At 40.8% G+C, this 25,482-nt stretch overlaps 1 protein-coding gene across 2 annotated transcripts in view; it reads left to right on the forward strand.

Moving 5' to 3' along the window:
• The first annotated feature begins 9,116 nt into the window (after positions 1–9,116).
• The window catches only part of sema4bb (sema domain, immunoglobulin domain (Ig), transmembrane domain (TM) and short cytoplasmic domain, (semaphorin) 4Bb), a 56,828-nt gene continuing 40,462 nt past the window's right edge, over positions 9,117–25,482 (forward strand). Inside the window, exon 1 of one of the 2 annotated variants that reach the window (XM_056375834.1) lies at positions 9,117–9,374. The gene's annotated coding sequence lies outside the window, so the exon portion shown is untranslated. Of the gene's footprint in view, positions 9,375–18,130; positions 18,346–25,482 lie in introns of those variants that run through there. The other variant, XM_056375823.1, reaches the window with a different exon arrangement.

Raw genomic sequence — 25,482 nt, forward strand, 5'->3', positions numbered from 1 at the left:
GACTGCTATGCTCAGTCCCTGGAGACAAATAAAAGATAAATAAAACACTGCTTCACATTCCCACTGAACATGTCATTTTAAATTGTTTGTCCAAATTCATGCTCAGCCTTTACTCTCAAAGTCTAGTTATGTACTAGTGTATGTGCTTAGAGTGTGCTGTATATATGAGGGAACGTCATAACACTGATAGACGATGTTGTTGAACTCAGAAAAATAGAAATCTGTTAATAATCGCTTGTTTTTCGTCTAAAATAGCTAATAAATTCGTAAAGATAATGGAATAAATGTACTCATTACTCAATCAGGAAAATAATACAATTTTTTGGTTACTTTACTTTAAAAAATGTCTTTACCTTGTTCAGAATCTTTATGACTTTAAGCATATTTTCTGATTTAAAGCCGTAACATTTTGCTTGTTTAGGTTGCATCCTGTCCTTGGACGAGAGATACTAACAAAAAAAAAAAATCTTTATCTTAAATTTTGCAGTGACTTTTTTTTTTTTTTTTAACTTGAAGTGAACACTCAACCTCCCTTGCCAAACATAACTCTGAATACATTCTTTCCTCTTGCACACACATGTTCTGACAGTGGAAGGGGGAGAAGAGCCAAACCAAAACAATTTTCCCTGATAGATGGTGACAGAGGTTTTAATTTACTGCATCAAATCAGTTGGAATTTAATTCTGTAACTCAAGTAATGCAAGAACAGAAACTCACACGAAGTGAATTACACTACTGTATTACTCAGAAAACTAATGTGATTATAGCACATAAACCCTGAGCTGTTCACACACCTCTATAAGTTAATTTACTTGTATTTGAAACCAAAGTTGAGGAAGTCAGTTTACTGCCCTTAAGAAAATGGTAAACAGTTTTTAGCCCATGTTATCTCTTCAAAAAGATCATCATTTATACTGATAACTGATTGTCAGATTGGTTGGAAATTGTCTCTTGATGACTTTGATGCTCTTATAATGAATCAGTTATAAACTGATATTATATTGTTGATTTAAGATTAGTAATTCAAAATGGAAACATTCAAACAAATGTAAATATATTAAATAATCACTGCTACAAACATGACTGTACTCAGTTAAAACCTTAGGGTGTAAATACTCTCCACCCTTGGTATAAAGTCAAAAACCTGTTTGAAAACACATATGCAGCCAAGAGTGGTCAGAATCTGTTTCCATTTAGCCAGGAGGAAGTTGACCTCATCAACATGAGAACCGTCAGATGGCTGACATCATGGGGAACCTGTCCACCGCACTAATAATCCCCCTGTCACATCTCACAAAGTTTCCTCCTCTCCTTGTCAGTGTGTTTAGAGGCAGAATATATGTGTGTGTATTCATTCCCTGACTGGCCCCTGCACAAAACACTATTGAGACGCACCAGGGGCGTCCGCCTCAAGCTCCCCTTGACGTCACATTAGTAACAATAAGACAATCAATTGCCCGGCCTTCCCCTAAAGTGCTGTGAATGGACGTCTGCCACTGCTTGACAGGTCTTATTGGTTCTTAGGAGTTTAATGCCCTTAACATTTAACTAGGCCCAATCTGGCCAAGCTGACATTTGCACATGACCCTGACAGATTATATACAGCCAATCACAGACAGGGAACAATGAGGTTCCCTGTCTGTTTCCAACTGACTGGAAGATGTACTGTACATGGTCTCTCTTGTTATTGGTTGTAAGAGTGGGAGTGCTTTAAAAAAAATAGATATATTTTCAACTTCTGGCTGTACAGAATTTCTTTTACCAAACACAACATCGTACATCAACTAATTTACAAATTCATTCACTCATTCATTCATTGACTCATTCATTTACAACCAGCCTGATTCTTCCTCTCTGCAATCCTGCTGAACTGTGCAAAGTGCTTTGCATCTATGACAATATTTGTCCTCGCTGAAGGGAAACCTTTCGTCAGCTTTTTCCCATTTGCCGTATGTTCCCACTATGTCATCAGTCTTGTGGATGACTGGCTGCCAAGCTGATTAATTGGCTGACTGGCTGGCTGGCTGCTTTGCAATATGACTGTGATTGTGTGACTGACTGAGTGGCAGACTTACAGAATGAACGATTGACTAGCTGTACAATTACTTGGCTCTTTTGCTGACTGCTCACCAAGGTGACCCACCGGCTGGTTTACTGGCTGATTGACTGATTGCTTTCCCTCTTGACTTTTGCAGTGCCAACTGAGTTAGAAGAGTCATTCTCGAGTTCTAGTTATTGTCAGTGTGTCTCATTAAAAAAACTAATGTTGTTGTTAGTCTCTCAACACTCTCAGCCCCTAACCCAGGGATTCCTACTGAACTAATTATGTTAAAAATTAATCATAAATATATATTTTCTAGTTTAGAAATGGGTAGATAATTTCCTAAAACAGCTGAGCACTGTAGCTTTTAGCAAATGTAAGTCAAACAGGCGGAAAAGGTGCATTTGTTTGGCACTATTTTCAGCGGCGGAGTAATACATATTTGAAGTTCCAGTGAGTATTTCAGGCAGCAGAACGGTGTAGGAATAAGCTGTATCAGACTACACAGGCAGTACTTGATCTTTTCACTTGGTCTTTTCATGGGATTTATTGAGAATAAGAAAATGCAGAATATTATCAGACCTACCCTTTAATATGATGCAAAGTAGTTAATTAAAGGCTTTAGATGTATCTTTAAACATAATCTAAGACATTACATTTTCTATTGTGCAACCCAAAAATGGGAGTAATTAGGAGCCATCAGTGCATCTCTGGGCTAAAGGCAATCAACTAGATAACATTATGCAGGGATCAGACGTGGATCTCAGAGTTCCATATAAGGTTTGGGTTATAACTCTCCTTTGGAGCTATCGTTCGGCAAAGCTTGGGAGTTCTCAGTTGTTGTGAAAGCTTTGTCAAGCTGATGGAAGCAGATGAAAGAGGTCAGGAGGGGACAGATTATCTCGTTCTCATAAAGATTTTACTTCAGTCATTGTTTGCATTTATGATTGAGTAATTATCTCATTAGGTTACTTTAGTGATTTGTGTCTTTCATTGCCAGTGTCAACAAAACAAGCTGTTCTAGAAGATCTATCTGTCTGTCACCCCAGGCGGTCACAGTCAGGGGCTGCTCCAAGAAAACTCCATATTTGTCTCTTTTCTCCTCTGCTGCCTGGTGATAGAGGTCTAAGTGATGGTTTAAGGCTGAGAGACATCCTGTTTCTCTCTTCCTTCCTTTCCATCTCTATCACTCTTGCGTACACACATAATCATTAAAAGAAGTATCTGTTTCGACTCTTGTCGTATCTGGGAGCTAATCAACGCCAACTATTTGTACAGAGTATTTACGTACTCGGTACAAGCTTAATAGCAGTAAAATGCCAGGGATAAAGCCTTCAGTGTTTGTGTATTGTTTCCTGGAAAGGTAGTACACAGGACGAACTTCAGACTGCTCATGCCTCTGTCATTCTTTGTTACTCTAAGCTCTGAGAGGCCCTTGACCAGAGAGTCTATGAAACGGGAAGATCTTATTAAGAACAGAACAATCTGTTCTGCCAAAGGGGAGACAAAACATACACACACACCAACGACTAAAAGTTCCTTTAAGACAAAACCAGCCCATTAAAGCTGATGAGTTGCAGTTGAGGGAGACGATGATAACCATCCTCTTGACACTTCATTTAATCACTCAAAACAGAATATGGGGAAAGTTTGCACATATTGCGTATGATGTCGATGTTATAGTGCAATGGGACGTGGGACTGGAAATGACAACAACTGCCCTCCAGTGATCAACTTTGTATCTTTTCTGTTCTAGTTAAACTGAACAAGGCTCTGGGGAAAAAGAACATGTTTTGTTGTCACACGGTCGTGCTCAGGAAATGTGTTGTTTCAGCAAACAGTGTCAGACAAAGCAATCTGTGCTGGTAATTTTCTAATATCACTTTTGAAGGTAGAAACTATTGTGCAAGCTTTACTTTCCTGAGAGGTTGACAGTGTAGTAGAGCAGTGAAGTATTATTTGGATTGTTTTTTTGTTGTTTTTTTTTACTTTAAAGTAATACTTCAGCAATTTAGAGAATGCTCTGATTCACTTTCTTCCACAGAAATGGATGAGAATATAGATATCACTTCCTTATCAACATGGTTCTCACTGCTTGTTTATTCATTAAACAAACTGAAATGTGGTGGAACTATTTTTTGATGACCAACAGTTTATCCATCCGCCATCTGTCACTGTTCACTGTAGTCACTACAGCACACAGCTCCCCCTAAAACTGCAGTTTTTATGTTTATGTTTATGTTTGCGAAAAGATTCAATAATGGCACAATGCTTTGATTAAAATTTAAATTGTGTGATTGAGAAAGACAAATTGTTACTCATCCTGGGGCTTTATGAATCCACTGAAACAAAGATATAGCAACAAGAGAGAAAAAAGGGACACGGTTAGAGCATATATTGCTAGCTAGTTTACGCTAACTAATGTCTGTACAGTTGAAACATTGACTGTTTAAGCTGAATAAACACAGACAAAACAAATGGGACAGTGGTCCAATTTGCCCAAATAAGTCAGGGTGAAAGATTACTTTGTGTTGTTTTCTAACAGTCATTTAGAGATGATGGGAAAATGATACATCATCTCATCTAACTCTCTGGAAGAAAACAAAACAAAAAATCTTATTTCCTACAGTGTTGAACTATTTAAAGCTGGGCCTTTCTGCCCTGCACAACAAGCTTTAGCTGAATGGATGAGACAGTAGATGAAAGCAACAGAGACACAATGTCTGTGCTCACTCTTTATCATAATGGACCTTAATCTATTCTCAAAATGACACAGCACATCATTGTTTTCCTGTGTGGCACACCCCTCTCGCTGGAACACATTGCACATTTCTGACCTGAAGCCCAGAGGAGCTGATCCTTAACAGCCTCTGACCTTTATGTTTCATGTTTCAGAGTATATGTGCAGTGCAGTAGTTTTCAGCAACATATATATTTGAAAAGGCTGTCTTCAGTTTGAGTGGAGCTATTTTCCTGTTTGTGGCCATGCAAGTGTCTCACCTTTTCCTCTGCACAACCTCAGCGAGTCCTCCTCGGGCTGCTTGGGGGCAAGAACAGAAGTCCCTGTGTATCCAGAGAGAGAGAGATGGAGAGAAAGAAAGAGAGAGAGAGAGAGAGAGAGAGAGATGCCTGGCTGGCCGTAGGGTTGCCAAGGCAACAGGGAACAGTGCAGGCATGGTGGTGAAAGAAGAGGAGGTCTGGGCTGATAGGGATAACTGGAGACGCCAGGGGACACCTTTGTGCATTAAGATACTCCACACTCCCTTTTGATGAGGAAAAAGACACTTTTTTTTAGCCAAACTAAATTAAACTATAAATAGTGCTGGTTAGGCAGTGTCTGAAATTGAAGACCCCAATATCAGGAAATGTACCTCACGGATGGACACAGAACATTTTCCAGTATCCAGACTAGAGTCAATTGGTTCTTTGATCTATTTCTCATGTCTGCTTTATGGTATGCGGTGCACTGAAAATGAACACACTTGAAATTATGTGCAGTTATTCACAAGATTAAAGTAAAATACATATTATAAGACTTTAGACTAACACTTACGCTAAAATAGAAATCTTAACATGGATTCATCCCTTCTACCTAATCGCTTAATTTATCAAAACTAACTAACAACTAAAATATTGTTTTGTCTTTGTGTTACCAGTAAGGATGAACATGTGTCATGAATGAAAGATTTGTGTTGTTCTGCCTTTTTTCTGGATGTAAACATAAACACATTTACATAAAGTGTGTGAAACAAATGAAGTCATATTGGAAAATATGTGCTTAAAATTAGTTCTCCTAATCTCACTACAGTGAGATCTGACACCAATGACCACATTGATTTTTGCAATAAATCTTACTTTGAGAGGGGTAAACCATTTCTGATAATGTAGTTACATATTTACCAGCAGCAGGCCCTGTCCAGACTGTTTAAGACTGGTGCATATCAGGTGTTCTTGTGGCCTACAGATTTAAGATTTGTACATCTCTGATTCAGTTCCACCTGGTTGCATGTCTTCTCTTTTACTGTCCCTCCACAATTCCTGTCTTTACTCACTTTCAAATATCAAATAAAAGTAAAAATAACACCACAAATGACCATATCCATTGGAATCAAGCTCACATACAGCACATATGACCATTTCTCATGTGGTCATGTATCAGAAACATCTGCTTCTCTTTGAGGTCTTCCTTGTACCAAACATTTTCATAAAGTGTTTGCAGGAAGCACTTTACCCAGTAGTAATTCTTGTTGATCCAGCTGTACCTTATCGTCAACCACAACATATTTCCTTGTGTTCAACCACAAAGGATTGTTCCCCGGTTTAGTAAATGATGAGTACACACCTTGACTGAGAGACATCCACTGCTATTTCAGCTGTAGAACCACTGAGCCTCCAGCAGGGCCGATAAAATGTCCATGAGAACGAGGAAGAGGAAGAGGAGGAGGAAAGGCACAGTATTGAGGAAATGCATTTTATTGTACAAGTGTTATTATTTCTGTGTCCATCCACTGGATGTTGCCAAATATATCTTGGTTATAGGATTTTTTTCATCTGACAGTAGGAAAAGCACAGGTACAAATTAAGAAATGAATGAATGAATTAGCTTTTTCATTTTCAGGGTCCTGGTACCATTCAAGTTGGCTCACTGTCACACTGTCATAGCTTACTGGGACACTTGAATTGAACAGAGCTATTGTTAATAGTTATTAGTAACACCTGTACTTTTCCTGATGTGACAAATCAAGATGTCTGCTGTGGAAAACACCTATCAACGCAGTACTCATCTGCACATCCTGTAATCTTTTCTATAACTGTCTAAAACTACATTAATTTTTGAACAGAATTACCACATCAAAGAGTTCCCATAAATACAAATTATATCTCATGTTAAGAAATATGTCAGCAAACAACAAATCAATGATGCATAACAGAGCCAGTAGAACATTATGTACATGCTGCCATATTCATGGACCATCCATTGCAGCTTGGCTTGCCATTCTCATGTCAGCGGTCTTAATTACTGCTTGGTTTCCAGAGCCTGGGAACCCTGCCACCATGTTGACTTTAGATGTGGCCCCTTCCCAACAGGGCATGGTTTTGTTTTTGTAAGACTAGGAAGATACAGCTTCATTGGAACTTACACAGAACAAGCCGACCATAATGGGCAAGGATACGGCCATTCTTTAATGTAATGTAAACAGCTTCGGGGTGCTGTTTTATCTCTCAGTTGAAAATATTTGAAACCTGAAATGCTACATATGGATTCGGAGACCGTGCCAGTTATTGAATAGTTATGTTCCAATATTCTAACATCATGATCCTCACACTGCATTACATCACTGTACCCCTAATCAAATCTAACTGGCAGCGAAAAATGAATAGAGAAATATGTGAACATGATTTTGAGTTGTTCCTATAAACAGGCACCAGTGTAGGAGTGTATATGTTTGAAGTAATATGTAGCCTCAGTGAATCACACTAGGCCATTAGCCTTTGTCACATTTCATTTAGTGAGTCAAGAAGATCTGTAATGGCTCATGTCAAGTAAAAGGTCAAACCGATTTAGAGCAAGTTACAAAAGAAGAAGGGAGGAATATATATAAGTAAGACCCATACTCTTGAACATGTTGCCATAAACAATGTAACAATAATCGTTGTACTAATTTGTGTTGCACTATTGCTTCACTTTGGAAAGGAAATAGGTTTAATTGAGCTAAATTGAAAACTCTGCAGCATTTTTAGCACTGAATAGACACAGGATTGGGAATATATAAGGAACACTGTTGCAGTGGTCCTTATATATTCTATTAAATACCTTGAAGTGAGTTAAAATGAGGCTGATCTTTGACAACCCACCTCACAGAAGATGAATGGAGCAAACTCAGCACTTCTTATGTGAAAGATGAGAGGAGAACAATGTAAAAAAAAAAAAAAAGTATCAGTAGTATCACACATAATGAATGACCTTGTCTTTGGTCAGAAATCAGAGGGTTCCCTCACTTTGGCGCTATTGACGTCTATGACATGAGGTAGATATTGCTGCATCCTGAATGAGAGTCCAACATAACAACATGCTATAAGGAACATGGAGCCTGTGGGGCTAACCACAGACGTATCTTATGAAAATCAATGAAGAGAGCTGGGAGAAAAGACTTCCTTATCTTTGCATTTCTGCCACCTGCACCCCTCCTATCTCATTTTCTGCCTGTCTTGTGCCAGATTGGTACAGACAGAGCAGAGGTGCGAGGATGACCCTGAGCTGTCATTGTTTTCCTACTAACGTCCTTCCTTCTCCCTTTCTGTTCCTTTTTAGGGATGGCAGGCTGCACAAAGACAGGTGATTGCTGCTGCTATAGGGTAAAAAAAAAGTGTGTGTGTGTGTGTTTTTTCTCTTCCATTTAGTGATGTGCTATGTCAAACCCAGGAGAAAGTGTTTGGAATCACTCACCTGAAATGTCAGTGACTTTCTAACAGGGTGTCCATCAGTGCTTTTTCAAACTGACAAGGGAGCCATTAGCCAGTAGCTGTGAGTGCGTGTCCTGTGGTGAAAAGGGGTGGGATTGACAATCTTTTTTTAAAATTTCCATCTGCAGCAAACTCTTCTTCATGACATTCATAATAGAAAAAAAAAGGAAAGGAAAATCAGCATCTGGAGTGCATCTGTACATGAAAGCTGTGACAATACTTATTTATAGTTACCAGGAGGTTTGGGAACGTGATGTATGAAATATGGTGTGATTGTTATACCTTGTTGATTATAGCTCTTGTTTACGTTCTGCTCCTACGTACACAGCCACAGACACACACAGGTGCAGGCGCCATGACGACACTGCACTGTATGCAGCATGGACACAATCTTTAATCATCCTGTGGTCCGCTGTAGAGGGAGAATATACAGTGACGGTGATGCAGACACAAACACAAACACACGGACATGTACACATACACACACCTTCCCCCACCCGTAGCCCACCCCCTGCAAACCTACCATTCCCTAGTCCATGATGTAATGCTATCAGACCCCTCCTCTGCTGTCTCTCCCTCCCTTCGCCTCTCACACTCTCTCTCTCTCTCTCTCCTTCTCCTCATTCTATTGGTGGCTCCCGCCTGCATTTGCTGGATCAGCTCTGACTCCCTGCACACACACACACATACCCAAACGCACGCTCACAAACACACACGTGCACATACTGGCATGCACACACTCACACACACTTCCACGCTCCCTCTCACACACACTCTTACACATACACTACCAGGGGGATTCCTCCGCCACTGCAGCCTCTGCTCACTCCACCTGGCTCCCGTCTTCCGCCGTGGGGGGAAAAGCACGGTGAGTCTCTCCTTTCTCTTATGACAGCAGGCGATTGTGGTTCACAGTAAGACAAAAGGATGAAAGGACGTTGAGAGTGGCGGACAAACATCAGGAGGCATTGCTGCCACTGCAGCCTGGGAGGAGAGGCTCGCAGCTGAGTTTGTGCTTGGAGTGATGAAGTGGTGTGAGGTTGCTCAGTTACTACAGATACCGGTCATCTCGGCACTGGGTGCCATGGCAATGGGTTGCATTCAGTCAGGGTCTTGGCTCATTGTGTGTCTGTGTCCTAGTGAGCTGCTGGAAGCCTCGGTAAGGTGCACGTGTGTGTGTATGTTTCTGTGTGTGTGTGCTTTCAGTGAGATGAGAAATCTGTTTATATGCATATGTATGCATGTGCAGCCTGAATTAGGAAGCCTAAATTTGCTCCAGGGTTGTTGTGTCTTATCTGGTTTCTTCAGTGAGAAATGTCAGTCACCTTGCTCTGAGATAACACAGGGAAGAGAAAACGAGCTGAATCACATGAACGTAAAAGCAAAGCTGCTGCTGCATTAAGTTCCTGTGATGGTTTAGTTTGTTCTGACTCGTGCCAGCTGGACAGGGAGGATTTATTGGGTACAATAAAGCCCTGACAGTCTCATTATGTACGTATAGATTGTTCCTGTTGTGTCACTGACAAAACAGGGTGTGTGCATGTGGTGTGAACTCGTCCAAATGTCACTGTGCCTGTGACATTTGGACACTAGCAACGCTCCCTCCGTCTTCTCCTTCCCCATTATGTGCACTGAGCTCTTTCACACTGAGGCTCAATGACATTGAGTCTAATAGGAAAAGTAATTCTATTATTGCCACGGCTTTTGACTGCTAAATGACACATTAATGATAATAGAACTGGGTGAATGAAATCACTGGTGCATTTTTCTTCCTGGGCTGACGTTGACCACTTTGCATTTTGTGAAAAATTGCACTGCAAACTAACCTTTTATATCCAGTGTGTTGAAATGTTAATATTTTATATGGCTGGTGTACTTCACATGTGGACACTCTCATAACTAATTCATCCAGATGTTTTTTCCATTTCTATATCCCACAGAGCTGACAAAAAAGCCAGACATGATTTACTGCTTTTCCATCTCAACATAAATGCCCAAACTGGTTCCTTTTCAAGTATCTCCACCCTGTTTAATTGATTAGTACATTGGTAGGGTTCATAATTTAAACAAATATCTAATAAATCTGGAAGGAGGTGCAATCCATCAGATGCCACCAGCTCACTGGCAGCAAACCAAACAGTATTATATATTTTCCACACCAGATGATCTGCATGCCATTCTCCAATTAACCAACAAACAAATTGGCTTTGCTATGCCTTTCAACTTTCACATTATTATCAATGATTGCAGCTAGAACCACATAGAAAGGAAGAAACAAAGATATTTTGGAAGTCAGCTTGCCTTATTCAAATTCTCCACAGTCCCTCATGGAACAGTCTGTGCAAATATGTTGGTGGATTTTTTAATCAATGATTAGCACATGAAACAGCTCTTCCTCGAGGCTGTTTGACTCTGACATACTCTCTGTAGGCATAAATGGAAAGTAATTAGGATGGTGGTCCAACAACAAACTAAAAGGCAACGAGGAAGGGCAGTTTGTATAGTCACTTCCCATTGGCTGTTAAAGCATTATTTGGGTCCGGTTAGCGTGTGGTCATACTGAGATAGTTTATTGATTTCTAACTGTTTGAATCCCATTAGAGGCGGCAACAGACACTGTGTCTCCCCACTGCCCCAAAGACCTTTAAAAGTAAGACCAGGAGCTAATATTGTAGTCATACGCTGCACTTTGTGAACTTGGCACAGAGTCTAAATGTTAATATTCTCCCTGAAGCAGTTCTTCAGTTATTAGATCATTCTCTGATTGTGAGGAGTCTCTTTTCTCACTGTGGAGTGTGGAGATTCCTGAGACGTGGAGTTGAGGTTGTTGGATTCTTGTTGGTACGATTTTATGCTGATGTTCACTACATGCACAGATTAAACCAAATGAACAGAAGTGAATATGAGCATATGAATTTACTCAAGGTAAAATAGTGAAAGACCAAAAAAGATCAGTTCAATCAATATTGCATTGACTCTGCCAACTGTCCAACCAATTTGGTTCCTGAGGAAATCTCAGACCAGGATTCACATGTAGTACCTCTCATTCAGGTCTGTCACTGTTTCACTGCACGGACTCTGTGTGAGTGTGTGTTTTGCACTCTACATGCAGGCGTCTACATGAACACTGCCAGCTGTTGTTTTTTTCCTCATATTTAATCAAAGTTGTGATTGTTTGATTTTTTATTTTTTTCCATTTGCGCTAAACAGAGACACCACAAGTATTCCTAAGAATAAAACATGTGAGGATGTGGGGCCTAGTTATGGAAAAAAACAGACCCAGGACAGCTGCTCTGGTTCCTCCATCCTGTTCCATAATAACACTGAGGTACACTTTCATCCAAACTATCCAGCAAATGTCATGCATACTAGTATATCACAAAAGGATTTTTAAACAAAACATTTCCAGCAACTGAATGTATTCAGTCTAAATTGTTAACTGCACTGAAAAAATAATGAATATGTTCAAAGTAAAGGGCTGTGTCTGTAAATGGACACAGCTTGGAGCAAAAGGATACCTGGCACTGGACAGTGGTGTAGCAGAGACTAAACAATGAACAGAAGGTTAAGAGCAAAGAAAATATGGAGGATGATCTGTGCTCATAGGAAAATCTAGTTTGTCTGATCACACCTGCCTTATTAAATGCTCATATTATTATTCCTAAAAAGCTTTCATCTTTAAGGTAAACTAGTCAGATTTCACACTTGATTAAAACCATGCAGGATCACTAACATCTTGCTTTGCTGCCCGAGCAGCTGATGGAAATTTCATTCTGTTTTCAATGAGTTGTTTTTCTTAACATTCCACAAACCTCCACAGAGCTTCACTGAGAGCGGAGCAGCTCCAAGTTTGATTTTCTGGTCTTTAATTTCAGGAAAGAATCACAAAACCCTTAATGGATAAACCTGCAATTAGACCTCAAAAACACAAAGGCAATTTCTTATATTTAATGGTATTCCCCTTTAACGCTGTACCTTATTTAATGTCAAGACTAATAAAGTTATTTGCGCTGAAAGACTCATAAAAAATCAGAAACTCATTAATTCATTCTCAGTGCCTGGAGGCTTTCTTCCACATCCCCCCTCCCTCTCACTGTGCAGCTGTGCTGGACCTTCACCTATGCCCTCCTACTGCGGCATCCACAGCCTCCCAGCTTCAAAACCATGAAGAAAGAGCCAGACAAAGAAAATCTATGTGCTGAGCGCACACACACACACACACACACACACACACACACACACACACACACACACACACACACACACACACACACACACACACACCAACGTCTTCATTTAAACTGCACTGGCCGTCACTGACATCACTTCCCTCAAGCTCTCTGGGGAAAACCAAACCACATTAAGGTGCATTCATCTCATAACATCCTATAGAATTCATATTAATGACACATGCCCTCCCCCCGGTGTGTGCACAGAGGCCGTCAGACTGCAGATATTGGCTCTAATTCATTACAGAAGATAAACAGGCATCAAAACAGTTCAGCTTGCTTTGGTATGTGCACATAGCATCAAAGGTTCGAGCCCATTTCCTATCATGACTCCCTTTATCTGGCTTTCTATTTGTCTTTCTTTGTGTGTATTTTCTTCTGCAACCTATACTGTTTACTGGAGCAGAGAGGCCACAAAGCTAATCCATAGATAGGCTGCTAACATCCTTCTTTTCTGCAACATCTTCAGATTAATCCAAGTTTTTCCTTTGTGAAGTTTTTACCAAGCAGGCAACTCTGAAGACAAGTCAAAGAGATTAAAATTTGTTCACGACATGACATCTAACATGCTGCAGAACGCTGACGGTACACGAGCACTGTTCCTTCAGAGTTTAAGTCATCAAGTCTTCAGCTTCTACTATCTTCTACGATGAGCTGGAATGACGAGTTAGCTGGTATACCGCTGAGATGACTGAACATGTCAGGAAAGAAAGTAAGAGCCAATTAAAGTATATGACATGATTTGCTTCTCCTGATTAATTATTTTCCCTGGGGTGGGTGGCGGATATGGAAGCATGGAAGGATGGAAGTGGTATCTGTGGTAAGCTGCCATCTGAGGTAACAACAGTGATATTTCACTCTTCCACACTGATGCTTTTCGGTCACACTGGCTGTTACAAACTACATGGACATGAGTGTATTCCCTGGTTGCTTACGTCCTCAGCTGACCCAAATTATTATCATTCACCTCGAGGATCTAACCATGCAGATAGCTGGGGTTTTATGTTCCCAGATTTTGGGATATTTGTCACTGAGATTTTTCAGCCTTGACCTCAATACAATGGAGGTAAATGGGATTTTGTTTGCCATGCTCACAGCTTTGAAAAATGACTAATTTAACAAAACTCAACAGCAACAAGCCTTTCCATAAAATGCACATATTGGAGCATGTGTGCTGACAATTTTCATAGGAACTATTACTCTGGTAGAAAGTATTTTAATGAGAATTGAGGCTGATGATTGTCCAGATTAACTGGTTCAGTGTTTCTACAGGGAGGGTTACATTGGTCCAACACTTGACTAAAATATCTCATAGTGACTGCAGTATTGCCAACTTAGCGCAAGTTCGGTTTGCATTGCGGTTTGCTTAACCTGTGCATTGTGAAACCAAAGTGCTCGCGGTTAGCTTCGCCTTTCGCAGTTGCATTGTAGCCCTTCTGTCACATGCCATTGCAAAAACATAAAAAACATCGATGGAACCATGGCCGCCGGAAACGACAGCAAGACCGGTGGATGAGGAGTAGTTTGGTCCGAGGAAATGAATAGAACAAATACATCAAACCGCAACTGGTTACTCCCCACCCCTCACCCCTTTTCTGTCTTTCTCTCCTCTCTCTCTTTATTGGAAATTCAGCTGTATTAAAATACTGTATACGTTATCACAGAGAGTAGCAGAGAAGCAAACAGATAAGGGGCTGAAACCGGCCGACACAAGGCAGAATGCAAATAGCCTACGATGTTGTCCAGCTTTATACTAGGTTTTACTTTTGAGATAAATGTCTTGACAACTATTGGATGAGTTGACATTTGCTCCACAGATTCATTCAGGATGAATTGTAATAACTTTGTTGGTCCTCTGACTCTTCATCAACATCATCAGGTCAAGGCGACGTTGTGGTGTGTTACCATTAGACTAGAATCTAGCAGACACTCTTATTATTTCATTTCAGCTGTTCTGATGTATAAAATTTTGAAGGCACAAGTATGAGGACAGAAGAACTGTTTTACCTTGGGAATATAGCAAAGAATGATGATGGTTTTGCGTGTACATAAAAGTTACTGAAATATTTATTCTGATTATCATCCTGTCCAAGAAACATTGGTGTCCGTCAGTTACCCAAATGTGCTGAAGACATATGGTGAGCGATTACAGTTTGATTTAAAGGGATCAAAACAGCAAGTCATTCGTATCCATGATAGATGACCAGCTTGTCAAAACAACCTGACCCAGGATCTTTTATAGAGGAAGCAGATGGGAAACTTTCAGACTGGAGTGCTGCATCAGTTGAATAGTCATGAATCATCAGTGTGAAGAGGGGAGGTCTCCTGTGTAGCGAGAGAGAGGGTGAGTGAGATGTGGAGACATTTTTGGGACTGCCGGAGCGGGACAAGGTGAGGACATGGAGATGAGTCATGGTGCTGTTAGCTGCGCAGGAGGCACCTGCAGTGGGCTGCTCTGACTTCATCACAGCCTGCAGGGGTGGAGCTTACTGGTCAGGGGGGAGCACACCTTGTACTGCAGGAGTCATGAGTTTGACCTTGTTGCACGTCAACGACTCTTGTCGTCATCCCCTCTTTAATATAACACTAAACACTAATTACAGCTGATAGACTTGCCATCGGTTTTGCAGGCATTTGGTGACAAACCAAAGTATTGACCTGACGGTGGCTGTAGAGGAAAAGACAGCAGGATTCATCCTCTGGAGACCATGAATGTAGCAATAACTGCTGAGATATTTCAGTCAGGGCCAAAGTGGTGGACCTACCAGCTGACCCACAATGCCACCCATAAGGCCACACCGTTAGCATGACTAAAATGTACTCTTCTGGTCATTTTTAAAAACCTTTCAATCTTTTTTTACTTTTGGAAGTTCTTATTATTTCTTGCCCATACATGTAGCACTAAACAATCCACACAATATGACTGACAAATGTCTAAACCTAAAGGCCATTTGACACTCCAGGAAAAAAAAAAGAGTTGATCCCATTGACATATTGGCTCTTCTTTGTGTTGCTACTACTTAGGGATTTTGTTGGGTGGGCAAATCCACAAAGCATTTAGGCAAATCTCCAAATCTGGTGTTGCGTATTACCGTAAGAGTCTGTCATATACTTAACCCCAATAAATGCTCCATGGGTGGCCACGACCGTAATATGAATGGCTGCTTCATGCTCCCTGGTGCCTTCGCGTGCCACGACAGGGGGATATTATTTGAGCGCAGCGGCAGATTAAGGGTGATGTGGTCAACAACTGAGCATTTGTAAAAAAAAAAAAAAAAACAACTATCAGAAACTGCCTTGATTGATGATTTTGTTTTTCTAAAACAGAAATAATTGTAAAAGTGTAAAAGGCCCCAAATAAATCCATCATGCTCATTTGCAGGAGGTCATTTCATTCTTAGCAAAGTGATTCACCCAAAGCTGCAGAGCTCCTCAGCATCTTGTTGTCGCATCTTCAGTCTGTGAGTGCTTGCCACTTTAACTGTTTGGGGTTTTTTTTTTCAGTGTGAGGTAGAGGCTCATTGGCATTTATATTTTCTTTAATCCATTTGTTTGTGGAGAATTCAATCACATTTTTGTTCTGTAGATTTTCTTGCCATAAATCACTGCAGAGAGAAAAGTATTTTTCTTGGTTTTAGAGAAGATTCGAAGGCTCCTGCTGAGTGGTCCGTCCGCCCCCTGTTGTTACAAGCCTTACTTCTGCATAAGTTGGATGATTTTAATCTTCTCAGAAGTAATCCTTGATTGAATTTGAGGGATTACTGTGGGCTCGGCAGATAAAGGAGAGCAACTTTGACTTGGCGTCTGTCTATCAGAGAACATATAATAGAGAGAGACATGCATATAGTCGAAACAAAAGAAAGACAGGGACAGAAAGTCAGGGACAGACTCTGTCAGAAGTTTAACCCCCACCTGTCACACATTTATCCAGTGGGGGGGGTGGAGGCATTGGCCTTTGCTTTATCTGTGGTACAGTCACGCAGGACCAGTCGGCAAGTGACAACATTTCCAGAGTAAAGCGTCAGGACTCTGTCAGGCCGGGCTATCAGGATGCAGCCTCAAGCGTTCTGCACCGAGTTCGGAGACTGTCATCACATTTCTTGGTGTTAACAGTCAAAATATCTGACAAATTCGCACATTGTCGCATGTCACTGAAAGCAAGGAGCAGGAGACTAATTATTAATGTTATCTTCTCCCCTGCGGCTGTGAAGAGTGGTTTTGTGTTATCTGCATGAGAGCTTGATTTGTGTCCCTCTGTGTTGAGAAAAAATAATGATAATTTCGTTTGGACATCCTGAGTGGAGCAGAGGGGGCAGCCACTCTGACTCTTGTTTTGACAGATGAAATAAGATGACAAAGGCCCACAGTACTTTTTTCTCTTTTAAAGGGGAAAAAGAGATTACATGAATGGTTGAGTCTGGTTATGTTCAGGTCTTTGCCTTTGTACATAATCCCCTGTAATTCTCTTTGTGGTGGACGCTCTGAGTTGTCATTCATTGTCTGACGGCTTGCAGGGGAGCCCTGAGAAGAGAGGGGAAGAGGAAGCGAGTAACTTTCTCTCAGCAAAGAAATCTGTCACTGTCAAAATCTGAGAGAAGATGCTATGAGATTTGAGTCTCTTCTCTTCTCTTCTCTTCTCTGAAAAATATATTTCAGAGTATGTTTCAGAGACTAGTTTTGGAGAGCCTCTTAAATGTATGAGTCAAGCCATTAATCCTATACATTATTTACAACTTACTCTATATCTGCACAGATTGTGCCTATCCATATGATTTGTTTTGTTTTTGTTTTTTTTGTCCATGAAATCATCTTTTACATAGGTTTATGACCACTTGTAGGCTACTTTAGGCTTTTGTTCTGGTGGGATATATAAACCTCTTTGGCCCAACAGCAATTCAGGGTGATTATGGTGTAACACTTCTACACTGCCATAAATAAAAACAAAAACAAAAACAAGGAAATAAAAAGAGAATCCACTTACTTTTTTTCCAAGTTCCCACAAGTCTGACAAATATCCCCAAAGAATTTGTGTAACTTTGCTATATTACACAGGAACTATGTTTATCCATCATTTCTTGTCCAATAAAATTTATGTTCATACTTTGACCACCTTTTGCATTACTAATGAAAATCTGTGCTAATTTGTGACTATTTTCTCTGACTGAGAGAGGACAACTGGACTTTAAAAAAAAAAACTGTAGCTTGGATTATATTATCATGCTCAGGTTAATTTTAGTGATTGATGAGTGACCAAAGTGTGCAGCAGGCTCCTCATGTACCGGCTCCGGTTGCGGGTAGGCAGCATGTGCAGTGGGAGGAGCTAAAGTTTGGAGGCTTGAAAGCGGCCAGCCTTCAGTGTGTGTGTGTGTGTGTGTGTGTGTGTGTGTGTGTGTGTATAGTAGAGGAGGCTCGTCTTCCGACACACAGAGGATGGACTTCATGGTCTCACTAAAGGACTGTCTGACGAACGACTCTTAAGTGCACTTTGCGGATTTTAACGTTACTTTGCTTCATTTTTCGACAGTTTTGGTTTCCAGCGACTGAATACCTGAGAGTGTGACACGAGTTTCTTTTTTCTGTTTTTTTTTTTTGCGCTGCAGCTGCTCGATGGTAAGGTCCTTTTGTGCCTTTTGGTCCTGTGGATCTCAGGTTAAACACCTTTACAACGAGGAGAACTGAGAAGCGGAATATCTTTTAAATTTAATGTTATTTTTTTGGTAAAAATCGTGCTTTAGTGTTATTATCGGAGGAAGAATGTGTGCACCTCTTTTCCCCGGCATAATCTGAGGCAATTGTTCTAAAAGGAGATCTTAAAAGCGTAAATGTAGGATTTCTGAGAAATCGCGTTGATTGGTGGTGTTTTGTCTTACGACAGTTAATACTAACCGAGACTTTGAATGTATAGTTAGTGGTGTTGCTCACGTCGCAGCTGCTTTCATGTCATTTCCATCAGGGATGATGATGGTGATGATGATGAAGGTCTCGTGCACATGTCGCCTGTTTGCTCCTTAGGAATATCCCCCAAATTCTGTTGTATAAAACTAATAACATTTCGGCTTCAGCAGTGATTTGCTGCATTGTTGTAAAAACAGCATGTGAGGGTGAGGAAACAGCCTGATGGACTGGCCCCTCAGTTTTCAGTCTAACCATGTGGGTAAACAGCTGCTATTTACATCCAACCCAAAGAAACGACACGCCAGAAACGGATCTGTTGATTTGACTGCGTTGTATTTTCACCACACTTAAAGAAACACGGGTTCATTTGCGGCTGCTTAGTCCTGATTAACCACACAGGTCATTTAACACCATGTGGAGCCTTTTGGAATTGATTGTGTCCAAGTTGCTTTATGTTGTTTCCTGTTATTCTCTTCCAAATAGATCGCCTCTTCTTATCTCTGTTGGCCTGTTGTAGAATGTGTTGACATACCTCCTGTATCAATCTGCATTTCTACTGAACAAACACAGTTTGACGGGATAAAGCAGCTCCCTTTTCTAGGTCACAAGGAATGCTTATAAAATGTGTACTTTATCCTGAACTGATGGACCACATCTGAGTTTAGAAAGCATGTGAGAGCCAAGGCCTAGTTCAGTGTTTAGATGGTGCTGATATGCTTTGTTGGAATCAGACTGTGAATGACCACTGGAGCAGTCTTCCCCCTTCAGGCCTCTGCCGTTCTTCTCCTCCCCTCACCAGTGTGTGATACTGTATCAATAACTCTAATAACACTGATAATCTCAGGCTCTCTTACTGTCAACAAAGCTGCAGAAACTTCTTCTCCAGAAGCACTTGCAAAAGCATCTTATGCCCCCCCCAATCCTCCCTCTCTTTTTCTCTGAAACACACACACACACACACACACACTCATATGCGCACACAGACCCCCACCCACACAATCACACACACATTCAAACACTCAAAACAAACACACAGACTCCACCCAACACTCCACCCACTGTAACAACTTCAGAGGAATGGTCAGCATGTGGAGAGGTTGTGGTAAAAAGTTGGAAGGGAAGTGGAAACCCGGGAGGGGAGAGACACTGATGCTTTTAACTCCCAAAAGGTTAGTGATATCTCATATAGTGTCCAGAGGGACTGGAAGTGATCAGTGCAGACTGATGGGAACTTGCATATCCAGAGTCCCTGTGCAGCTTCAGTGCTGAGGTGTGGGAAAACAGTCATTTCGCTGGGCTGAAGCCAGATCGCACCCAGGGACGGGGCAGGCATGAAGCCAGCCTCTCTGCCTTTTCATCAGCTGAGTTGAGTTTGTGCACAGTTGAGTTCAAAAGTGGTTCATTATTCATCCCAAATAAAAAAAAAAAGAAAAAAAAAAGAGAAATGTATCCCATGTAGCTATTGTTTTTGTGGAGGTTTTTCTGCAGCTGGAACATTTGGCAGCGAAGGCACATCAGTTTGTGGAACCTGCAAGAATTCTTGTAGCGTTAATGCAACCTAAACTGTGAAAAGTCACACGTTACCTTTTACACATGGGTGATAAGGTTTAATGGTTCACATTTGCATTCACTAAAACCTGGCTGTAGCCCCGTTCGCCGACTGTCTCTGCTGTGTCTGTGCGTAGCTTTGTCTGCCAGTTTCAAGGCTATTCATATTCAGTTTGACCTGCAGGTCCTGCAGAAAGGCTGGCCAGGCCCTGCAGGGGTATAGATGTTGGGCCAAAGGAGTGTTCTGGATGCAGGTGATGTTCCTCTGAGGCCATGCTGATAAGCCTGAATTAATTTTCCTAAATTGACTTTTCTTCCCTCTCCTGTTGCTTCCCACTCTGGCATTACTTTCACAAACAAATCTGTTTGTAGGAGTGAAAACATCTGTTCCACATGCATTTGAACCGTTCTTACCAGACTGGCTGGCCATGCTTGGTCATCACTCTTCACACACGGGACCAGAATATCTACTACAAACTCAGATTAATGCCACATTTCTATAGAAACCCTCTAATTGTATAGAAAACTGTCTTCACACTCCAATAATAAAGCTGGACAGTGACGGAACAAAGTTTAACAGGTTTCAGCTTTTTTGGAAATGCAGGTTTATTCTCTTCACTGTGTCTGTCTAACAAGTATTTAAGTTTGTCAAAAATGGACCCTAACTGAGGTGTCTGCCTCAGGATGGAAATATATTGCATAACATGTTCCTCGCCAGAGAGAAATTAATGTCTTATCTTTTTTACTTACTCTCTTGTTTGGAGAGAAATGTAGATGAAAAAGATAAACTGTGACTTTGTGATGGAAAACAGACTTTCTATGTGTCTGATGTTTTTTCCTGGTGAATCCACTGATAACCATATCTAATATTTCAGTGGGGTTGATATGGAGACAGTTATTGTCTTGAGATTTAGTATTTACATGGGAAAATACCAAGTAGGACCATATTATTATTTAACTTTATATGTGGCCGAAGGTGAAAGTCGGTGTGCTGTATTGTTTAGAACAGAAAAGAGGAGATGCTTTTAGTACTGTATTTTAATCCACTTTGTGTGATGTGTCAATACAAGCTACATGCACGTATTGATTTATGCATGCTTCACTGCAGAAAACCCATTTATATTAGGGACTGTATAAAAATGATTAGGGTTCTGAAGGGTGGTCAGAAATGCAAGAGTTGATTTTGATTTTTTTCTTTTGGCTGAAGGGACAGTAGTCTGAGGGTAGTTCTGGGAGAACAGCAGGCCTCCTTTTTTCCTGGTGCAGCCCCCTCCCCACACAAATAATTTGTAAACAGTCCCTTTCTTATATAAATAGGCAAATTTTGTCTTGTATTGCAGTCTCATTGGAAATCAATTAATCATAATATAAACGGTCTTTTTAATCATTTCCAGTTATTTCCCCACTTAACTGCTATAGTTGAATACATTTATTTTGACCCCTTTCCTTATCTGCCCAATATATCAGCTATTATCAGTGGGATTGTTGCCAGGAGGGCCCTCGCTGTTGACTTATTACTTCCTTTATTGGCGGCGACTGCTCTGAGAGACAAAGACGGAGCCCCTACCTGACAGTAAACAAAGCAGAGGAGCCTCAGCTGTAGCTTTTTTTTTTTTTTTTTTTTTTTTTTTTTTTTGAAGTCGACATGTTTGCTGAGAGCAAACCGCCACCTGCCTCGCAGCGGCAAACCTGACAAACGACTCAGACAAACTGTGTCATGTTTCCACTTGGGATGAGTAATGTGAACGGATCTGTGGTCAAGGCTTGTGGTTACGATCATCGGCATTCATACCTGAATGCGCTGAAGTGATTGCAGTGAGGGTCTGACAAGGTGAAACCGAGGCCAGAAACAAAATATCGTCATCTGATACGCTTTTAAATCCTATTGCCCGGCTTGTCAAATCGTGTAAAGAAATGAGTCCTCACATCGGTTTAACTGCAGGGATTACTCGTGCTCCCCCTAACTCGATGTTTAAGTCATGAGATGAATAACCTACTATGGATGGCCAAGTCTGTGGATTTGATGTTGTAATTAGCAGATGAACTGTGATGCTAACACAGCGTGGTCCGGACCTCACAAAGGCCTCTATTGTGTGACTACATGATTGTAAATCTTCCACTCTCCTTTTGTCACGCCACAGAGTTTGTTCACACTTTTGACTGACATCATCATCATCATCATCATCCCAGCAGATGAATGAGATATTGTGTGTTGTGGCCATTTGCAGCTTTGATAGCAACAGAGTTCTCCATATATCTGGGCCAGAAAGTCTCAACGAGTCCAGAGTGGCAGGGAAATAAATGAAAGGCCGCCTTTTTTTTTTTTTTTTTTTACCTCACTGCTGACGTCTTAGGACAATCATTAAATTGTGTTCTGTCAAGATGTAGAGCCCTGAACAAGTGGAAATTTAAATTCCTCTTGTCTCTTTTTGTTGTGATGCTCCAACCCGAGGCTAAATAATGTTTGGCTCTAATCATGAGGATTTCCTGATTGGTCAGCGCACTTCATTAGTCTAAATGGGTCATTAGGTTAAAAGTGTAGAGAGTTTTTTAACCCAGAAGCACATACTAAACAAAAGGAGATTAGTGTAATCTATTTTCCAGTGAGTTTGTAGTCTCATAGCAATCATTTTAAAGCCAGTAAAGTGATTTCCTGAGGAGTGGCTCGCACATCTCCAAAGGTTCCCATAGTTTCTTTAACTGGCTGGCTGTGATCAAGTGGAAGTCTGGGAAATTGTGCCTCCTATCACACTACGCTCTGACTGACAAGTACAACTCATTATTGACGCTTTGCAAATTTTTCAAGAACCGATCTCCCACTGTTCCCCGTCAGGCTTGAATAATTTGAGGCAAGGGCAAGTCTGTATCAGAGGGAATAGGGTGACCCCCAACTCTCTTTTAAGCACTTATCTCCTCTGCCAGTTCTCCTTCACACGCTCGTTTGAAATGATAATTACTCCTTCCTGCATGGCGAAGCTGAGCAGTATGTACACTAATGTAAAGGGGAGTCCGACTATTCCTCAGAGCCTATTCGAGCTTAGGATCGCACTTAAAAGCGTCACATCTCACTCTTTGCTCTTCGTTTCAACACAGTGTGGATATAGCATGTTGGGATAGATGTCACAGAGAGACAAGTCCTGTTGCTAACCTGAAAGATGCCACAGAGGGATGTAAAATCTGAGTTCATCAGCGCATTTTAATAAATACTTTTGACTGCGAGACACGGACATGACGGGATCATGGAAACAGTGCACGTACTGTAGTTAACAATTAGCACGGATCTGTCTGGTGGCTTAGGGTCATGCAAAGCCAATTAGGGCATATTCAGTGCCCGGCCCTGTACCTGATTAACATGTGAAAAGGAGGCTTGATGCAAGAGGAGGATTAGTCAGGGAGGGTGTTTGTATGCACTCTAATAACTTGATAATGAGCAGATTAAGAAATGGAAAGAAGAAAATAATTTTACGCATTTTATGTATATCTGGTTAAGTAAAACTTGATTCACACGTTAATCTTCCATATCAGTGATAACCAGTAGGCTAACTAGTCTTTAGTGTATATTTTCTTTTTCAGCAAAATGGCTTTCATGTTACACGGCAGGTAATAAAGTTTTCATTAGGGTGCTCTTAAAGCTCAGCTGACACCTGAATATTCAGATGTATCATGTTAACTCAGGAAGCTAGGTGTCTGAAAATGACATAATACGGTTTATGATTTAATAGACTATTAGATTCATCTTCTCACAGTAATCATGTTATGTGTGTGCATGCAAATGTAAGGATATGGTTAGTATTTAAGTGTGTTTATAGGTGTAATGTTTGCTGAAGCAGATGAACAAATTCTGCACATTTTCTCTTGTTGAAATAGCAGTGTGTTGAATTGTGCAGCTGTGGCAGCGCATGCCATCGCTGAGTGCTTTCTAGTTCAGTAAATACACTTGTCTGTTATACTAAAAGGGAGCTTTGATCGATGGCAGTTTGGATCATCAGTGAGTGACTATTTTTGAGGTGACTGTGTCATGGCCTGAATATCAGGCTCTTTAATTTAACTGGTAGGTGGTCTTTCTTTTTAGGAAACCCCTCAGTTTTGTTATATCTTCCAATTTTTATTGTTTGGAAATCATCATCATCGCTCTGTGTGTGAATGCTTAGGGGACATACCACAGCAGGATGCATAACAGCCAGACGTCAATACAATGATGATTCTGTGAATAATTAATAAGACATGCAGGAAAGGTCCATATCCTCATATTATCACTCTGGGATCACATGTGAATAAATAATTCAGCAAGTCTGCTGGTTTTAATTCTCAGAGACTTTCATAGGATGACACACCCTGTTGTGTCCAGGAAATAATGCCCACTAGCATAGTGATAGGTCTCTCTCTCTCTCTCTCTCTCTCTCTCTCTCTCCCTCTCTCTCCCTCTCTCTCTCTCTGAACCCATACTACAACTGAAAAGCATTCATGAGTTGGTAATTTTAACAAAATAAAATGTTCACAAATTTATCATTTTTATTTTCACATCAGAATACAGTGAGTCTGAAATCTGTTAGTAGTTCATCAGATCTCCTGCTGACAAACAGTGGACATAATAATTAATAAATCTTTTTATTCCCCATCTATCTTCACAGCCACTGTGACACATGCGTGTGGCTTTCATTAAGACAAACACATTTGCATAGAGGAAATGGAGAGGGATATGTTAAATCTGTGGTGACTGATTAGCAGTCAGATCAGTTCTTCGGTGCTGTTTGTACAAATTTGTCTCTTTCAGAGGAGCTTTGCCTTCAGTGTGCAGCTGTTCCACATTATAGACCTAAAAGTTGGAGTGTGCATAAAGGTTTTTATTTTATCCCAGGTTAAAATCTCCTCTGTTGTGTACTGACACAGAGGCCTCGCTTAGTTTCAGAGCCAAGAGAAAATCATGTTACCTGCAGGGTAGAAATGATGTTGGAAGAGACGCTATAAGAACATGTGTGTGTGTGTGTGTGTGTGTGTGTGTGTGTGTGTGTGTGTGTGTGTGTGTGTGTATGCTCTTCCAAACTGTAACTTACGAGAAAAGGTGAAAGCAGGAAGCGAGCTGCTTTTGCTCAGTTTTAATAGTTGTTGATGTTCTGTTGACTGCTTTACCTCTGTTCACATAAAAAAATCTCTCTTAAAATATTTATATTTAATCAGCATTAATTTCCTGCTCTGTAGGAATTTCCGCAAAGAAGCAAAAACAAAACAATATCTTGATGAAAGATGTTTTTCCAGGACCTGCATTGTGTCCAGCTTGTTATGATTTATGACGAGGGGGTCCAT

Source organism: Seriola aureovittata, chromosome 1 (genome assembly GCF_021018895.1).
Source record: "Seriola aureovittata isolate HTS-2021-v1 ecotype China chromosome 1, ASM2101889v1, whole genome shotgun sequence".
NCBI lineage: Eukaryota > Metazoa > Chordata > Actinopteri > Carangiformes > Carangidae > Seriola > Seriola aureovittata.